This window comes from Theropithecus gelada, chromosome 20 (assembly GCF_003255815.1).
Source record: "Theropithecus gelada isolate Dixy chromosome 20, Tgel_1.0, whole genome shotgun sequence".
NCBI classification, from domain to species: Eukaryota; Metazoa; Chordata; class Mammalia; order Primates; family Cercopithecidae; genus Theropithecus; species Theropithecus gelada.
In genome coordinates, this window is record NC_037688.1 from 17,881,608 (window position 1) to 17,888,771 (window position 7,164).

Below are 7,164 nucleotides of genomic sequence, written 5' to 3' on the forward strand. Positions count from 1 at the left end.
CTGTGGGAGCAGTCTGCTTCTTTCAGAGGGTCTGTGGGTCCATTCAGGATTGCTGGTTTGTTCTCACAGTCAGTCTGGAGATAAAATTCCCCATGCGAGCCTCCGCACACTGCTCTGTCTGGAGCTGCAATCTAGTCCTGCCTCCCGTCCGCCACGATGATCCGAAATCTGTTTCTTGGCAATATTCTTAGTTTAATTTGTTGAGGTTGTAGTTCCTTCTCTTCAATTCTTTTATCTAGTGAGTCACCAAATTCTGCTTATTATTTCTTTGAAGTCCTACCTATTCATCATTCTACCAGCAGAATGGCTTCACTATTTAGGGCTGGGTTTGCATAACACTTTTCTACTTGATTATTCTGATCTCAGTCTTTCCCTAGTTAATCCCTCTGTTATTCATAATCTGACAAATCGTAAAATCTTATGTTTATGTCTCTCAAAGAGCTATAAGAATGTCTATACCAGCTAGCTCTAGAGTGACCAACCATCACGGTTTGCCTGGAACTGAGGCGGTTCCTGGGAAGTGGATCTTTCAGTGTTAAAAGCTGGAAACTCCCAAGCCAAACCAGGGCAGTTGCTTCCTTTACCTGCGCATCACCAGACATGCTCTCAGTGCTTTTCTATGTTGTCAAATGAAATCTCATTTTTCTAGCTACACAAATATTGATGCCTTCATTTGGAGCTTTTATTTTAAAAAGTTAATTCCATCATACCAACTTTAGCAGAGAAAACTTGAGACTCAAAAAATAATGACAAAAAAAGAGAAAGCAGTTAAATGCAAAACAATTTAGAGTCACTTTTGCTATTTAAATTTGATTCCAAAGGGTGCGCTCTTAGTATTTCACTGTACTACTTCAGATAGGTTCCTTCCTCTAGCTATGTTCCAATTTAGAAGAGGAGAAACAAATGCATAATTTTAATTATGTTAAAAATATGTTATCAACTATGTACAGAGCACAATTTGAGTTGAAGAGGAAAAAGACTCCAGTTTTGCTGGGGAATTAAATAAGGGAAGGTTTCAATGATAATGAGACATTAAACAAGACCTTAAAAATTAGAGAATAAGACATGGCTGGAATGCAGACAAGAATAAGCACAGAAACAAAGATGTAGAGAGAGATTGCAGATCAAGGAAATATCCACACAAAAACATATAAGTTGAAGACTGGGAGATGGGTTCGGAAAAGATGAGAAAATAGCATGGGATGTCTTGAAAGACAAGTAAGGAATCAGTGCTTTATCCTTTCATTTCAGTTAGAATACTTGAACGCGATCATCCACATTTCCAGCCCAACAAAGAGATGCCCTATGATTACTTAGCACCATTTTACCTGTGATTTCAGAAGACTCCACTACAGTGATACCTAAAATGAGCTGCAGACAAGTGGAGAGTAACATGGAGCCTCATTCGATGGCTATGCCCATAATCCAATTGAGAGAACACCCTGGGGCCGGACATGGTGGCTCACACCTGTAATCCCAGCACTTTGGGAGGCCGAGGCAGGCAGACCACTTGAGCTCAGGAGTTCAAGACCAGCCTAGGCAACATAGCAAAACCCCATCTCCACCAAAAGAAAAAAACAAAAATTAACTGGGTGTGGGAGTGCATTCCTGTAGTTCCAGCTACTTGGGAGACTGAGACAGGAGGATCACTTGAGCCTTGAAGGTCGAGCCATGTTCATGCTTCTGCATGCCAACCTGGGTGACAATATAAGACCCTGTCTCAAAAATAAATAAATAAATAAATAAATAAATAAATAAATAAATAAAGGAGAAAATACCCTGCAAAATTGATGGGACTTAAAAGCAGATTTTTGAGTCTCAATCGTTTTTCTACCTTACATAATCTTTTTTTTTTTTTTTTTTTGAGGCGGAGTCTCACTCTGTCATCCAGGCTGGAGTGCAATGGTATGATCTCGGTTCACTGTAACCTCTACCTCGTGGGTTCAAGTGATTCTTCTGCCCCAGACTCCCAAGTAGCTAAGATTACAGGTGCCCGCCACTATGGCCAGCTAATTTTTTTTTTGTATTTTTAGTAGAGACGGGGTTTCACCGTGTTCGCCAGGCTAGTCTTGAACTCCCGAACTCAAGTGATCTGCCCACCTTGGCCGCCCAAAGTGCTGGGATTACATGCATGAGACACAGCACCTGCTCACCTTACACAGTCCTTAAGCAAACATTTACTAAATAACTACTATGGGATAAACATTAGGCTGGATGCAGAGAAACAAACTAAATGTAAAATAATCCCTTTCTTCAAGAAGTACATAATCCAGAGGGGAGTGAAAAAACAGACAAATATATTGTATTTAAGTCCTAAAGTTTCTAAATTATGTCAAACATCGATGATAGATACTCAGTCCATCTTGGGGAATCCAGAGAAAGCTATTCTGGAAAAGCCAGGCCTGAAATGATTTATAAAGAGTTAAGATACTAATAAAGGAACAGTAACATATGAGATAAGGAGGGGACAGAACTTCTGGGCAAAGTGATCAGCAGGAGGATTTTGGAACTCTGACTTTTACATTTTTAAAGCAATAATGAATTGGCAGGAGATGCGACTAGAAAGCAGGATGTGTAAGCAGGATCAAGATAATGGAGAAACATTGTAAGCCATGTTGAGGAACAGCCCGTCTCCTGTTGAAAATCACAAAGCACTGTAATGGTTTTACAATTAAGAAAAAAAAAAAAAACCCACAAAGAAAACAGAGGAATGACATGCTCAGTGTTACTTTTTAGAGAGTACCTGCTAGAAGTCCTATAGGCAATGTTCCCTTAACTAGGTCAAAGCTAGAGGCAAGGAGACTAGCCAGCAGGCAATTTTTATACACTGGGAAAAGAGAGGGAAAAAAGATGATGGGATCCATGCTAATATTCCATTTTCAAGGTCTTGCCTATAATTCCACATGCAAATGTTACGATATTTGGTGGCTTTACCTCATAATCAATATTTTACTTGAGTCCCCTTTCATTTTACCTTAAACAGTGTCACTCTTCTCAGCAACAGAACAGTTCGAAGGAAGAGTTAGCAGTGTTACATTTTAGGAAAGGGTACCTAGCAACAGCACAAACCAACTCTGGGCTCCTATTTCAAAGTGAGGGTAACTGCGATGCGATGTAAAATACAAATAAGCCTCCAAATGATGATTCTCTCTGCTTCGGATACTTTACCTCTCCTTCGGAGTTGATTCCCCTTTCCCAAAAGAGTGATTGTGCACAGACCACAAGTTTCAATATCATAGAATAGAATTTATTTGGGAACAAAATGATGGGATGAAAAATAATCTTTATGCAGCAAAATCCCTATAGACAACTAGAGGGCCTGCTTTGCTTTGAAAGAGCAGGTTCCTTGTTCCTTGTAAAGTCAGTGGAAAACACATACAAAGAATAGAGGGTCTTTTTTCTTCAGATTTTAAAAATTAGAATGCTTTTGTGAAAATAAACATATTTGAAAGATATTAAAGCAATAAATTAATTTTTAGTTTTTGAATTGACTTTCTTATTCTATACCCCATGTCTTTTAAGAAGTGTTAGACTTTAAAAAGAATGTTAACCCATTGAAATCAGATTAAGGATTCCCAGCAGACAGTGTAGCAATTTCAGAAAAAATTTTTTAAAAATCTCTAGGTTAGACATGTTTTATAATGATTGATACTATGTTGCTACATTAGAAAATATCAACTAATAACCATGCTAAGTATTAAGAAGCAAAGACTAGAGGATCTTTAAAAAAGCAAGAAAATGAAAAATATAATGTTTATATTTAAAGGTTGGGACACAAGAGTTTTCCCATTGTGACACAAGAGGACATAAGAACTAAAATATGAACCCAGCTCTTCTTAAATGTTTGTTTTCCTTCGATATACAAGAAACTTGTGTTCTAAATTCCAGTAGTTGTTATTTTCAGAGAGAAATGGAACATAAAAATTCCTACATTAAGACAAGAATTTCCTGATTAATCAATATTTTCAGCAAGAACTAGTGATTAAATGCTGCCACAGCAAAAATGGATGTTGAGTTGGAGTCCAAGTGCTCAGCCAGGTTCAGTCTCTGGCCAAGGGACTCTCTCTGAACTTCAGCATCATAATTCACACATTTCAAATTTGAACACCAGGAAAATGAAAAATCACTACATGCCATGTGTCTTCAGGAATGGATGCGAATAGTCAAAACCATACTGAAAGCTAGGAGCCACTGAATTGCTGGAGAAAAAGCTTAACAACTATGCAAAACACTATAAGGACAATAGGTAATTTAAAACACTATCATTGGCAGGATTCTATTATTTAATCAGCTGATAACAAAATAACAGCTTTAACAAGTAAGCTGTTTAAAAATGTCCAAGAGCAAAAAAAAAAAAAAAAAGCAAACCCTCAGAATTATTCAAAGGCTATCAAATGCCTTTCAAACAACGTGGAAACAGGGATAATAAACAGTTTTGAGACAGCTGGGAAAATCTAGGAACAGCTGATAGAAAAGGGTAGTGGTAGAGGAGAGAGAGAATAATAGAATAGTAAGAGTATAGTTTCTACTTTCAATATACAAAAATATTTTTATCCATTTCAGATTCATGGACAACGACAATGAAGCCACCCCAAAACAACAAAAAAGTAGTCTGTATATATAAGGCACATTAGAAATAGATAACTAATAGGACACAGAGCTATTCAGCATGGATGTATTACCTGCCACTGTTATTTTAATTATGAACATTAATCACTCAAACTCATATTCACACTCATGGAGCTTGCAGTTGCATAGGAAAAAGTCATGTGTTTTAGTGTCTATCTAAACTTTGAGGTATTTTCCATCTGAGGAAATGTCATGAGAGGTTTGGAAAACTGCTAAATTCCAGCCTTGAGAAGAATTTCAGGAAGCTGCATGGAGACGTGGTTTTTTTTGCTTTTTGTTCTATTTTTTTTTTTTTTTTTTTGAGACAGAGTCTGACTCTGTCTCCCAGGCTGTAGTGCAGTGGTGCGATCTCGGCTCACTGCAACCTCCAACTCCTGGGTTCAAGCTTATTCTCCTGCTTCAGCCTCCCAAGTAACTGGGATTACAGGTGCGTGCCACTAGCCAGGATAATTTTTGTATTTTTTGTACAGACGGGGTTTCACCATGTTGGTCAGGCTGATCATGAACTCCTGACCTCGTGATCTGCCCACCTCAGCCTCCCAAAGTGCTGGGATTACAGATGTGAGCCACCGCGACCGACTGGAAGTGGTTTTTACATGTCTACATTCTATGTATGCTTCAAACATTAGTTCAGAGTTTCAGAGTACAGGTGGAGGGAAAGAAAGGATAAAACATTCCAGAGGAGAAAAAACACAATAAAGAGAAATGCATTAATAGTGTGAGTGTGATTCTTATGCGTATTGTTAATACAATATGAGTCTTAAGTAACTCACACAAATTTAGTTAAAATATTGAAATTTGCGAAGGATTTTCTTGTACTATAATTGGAACAAAATCAAGGTTATTCTTAAAGTAATTTAGTCTCTCCATGAAAAGCATGCCACAGTGAGTTAGAAAAAAAAAAGTGTTGAAACGGGAAAGTATGTTTAATAGACCTTGTAATAGAAGTTATCGGGCTTTAAATCAGGGAAGATACGCTGGACCAGTGAAGACTTTGACTTCCAAGAGAGAAACCAAAGTCAAACTCGATTCTGCAGAAGGTGAGATTTATTGGTGAAAGTCACTAAATCACAGGGATTGGAGGGGAACAGCATAGTGTCACGGGCCCAGGAAGACAGGACTTACGCCACCAAGTTGCTTCCTCTTTTTCCAGCTATGTTTTTATCGGGGATGAATTCATTCTGTTTCGCCTCCTCTGCGTGGGTGAAAATGTGGCTGTTGGCAGCACTTATCTTCACACCTTCTTCATCAACAGAAAGAAACTGAATCCCAAGTTAAAATACTATTAATAATGGCAACAATAATAAAAGAGTACTGATTTGCTCATCAACTGGGGCTATGGCTATGGGAGTAACTTACTGTGATTGACTGAGCTGGGTGTAGATTTCTATTTAGAGTTATTTATAACATGTATGAAAATGACAGCATCCACTTTCACTGCTGACCCTCAAACCCTATTAAGAATAACAAAATGCAAGGAGAACTAGTTGAGAAAAGCAGGATGCTATTCTGGGGAGATATAGTAGAAAGTATATGCTATTTTGTCTCTTTTATATAAATTCTCTGGTTTGTTTGTTTGTTTGTTTTAACATACTCCATTCTTTCATCATCCCTTACTGCCACTCTCTTTTTGGTTTTTACATTTTATTTAACTTTATTTTTTTCTGTTTATTTACTATTTTATCTCTGAATGTCTACTAGAGAAACACTGTAATTGCTCTTAAAATAAAATTGTATTGGTGATGATGATTCTGTCGGTCATTAAGCCATACTCTTTCAGATCCAAAGAACATTGGGTACTTGTTAGGCTCTGCCCCTCAGAGTCACTGGGGAAAGACAAAAAAGCTGAAAGAGGAGAAGTGATACGGTTTGGCTGTGTCCCCACCCAAATCTCATCTTGAATTTTAGTTCCCATATTACCCACATGTGATGGGAGGCATCCAGTGAGAGGTAATTAAATCACGGGGGCAGTTTTCCCCATGTTATTCTCAGGATAGGAGTAAGTTCTCAGGCGATCTGAGAACCACCTGATGATTTTATAAGGGGCTTACCCCTTTGCGTGGCTCTCATTCTTCTCCTTCCTGCCGCCAGGTGAAGAAGAATGTGTTTGCTTCCCCTCCTGCCATGATCATAAGTTTTTTGAGGTCTCCTCACCCATGAAAAACTGTGAATCAATTAAACCTCTTTCCTTTATAAATTACCTAGTCTCAGATATTTCTTCACAGCAGCATGAGAACAGACTAGTAGTACAGTAAATTGGTACCAGTAGAGTAGGGTGCTGCTATAAGGATACCCCAACATGTAGAAGCAACTTTCAAACTGGGTAATAGGCAGATGTTGGAACAGTTTGAAGAACTCAGAAGAAGACAGGAAAATGTGGGAAAGTTTAGAATTTCCTAGAGACTTGGAGGACTCAGAAGACAGGAAGATGTAGGAAAGTTTGGAACTTCCTAGAGACTTGCTGAAGGGCTTTGATCAAAATGCTGATAGTGATATGCAAAATGAAGTCCAGACTGAGGCGGTCTCAAATGGAAA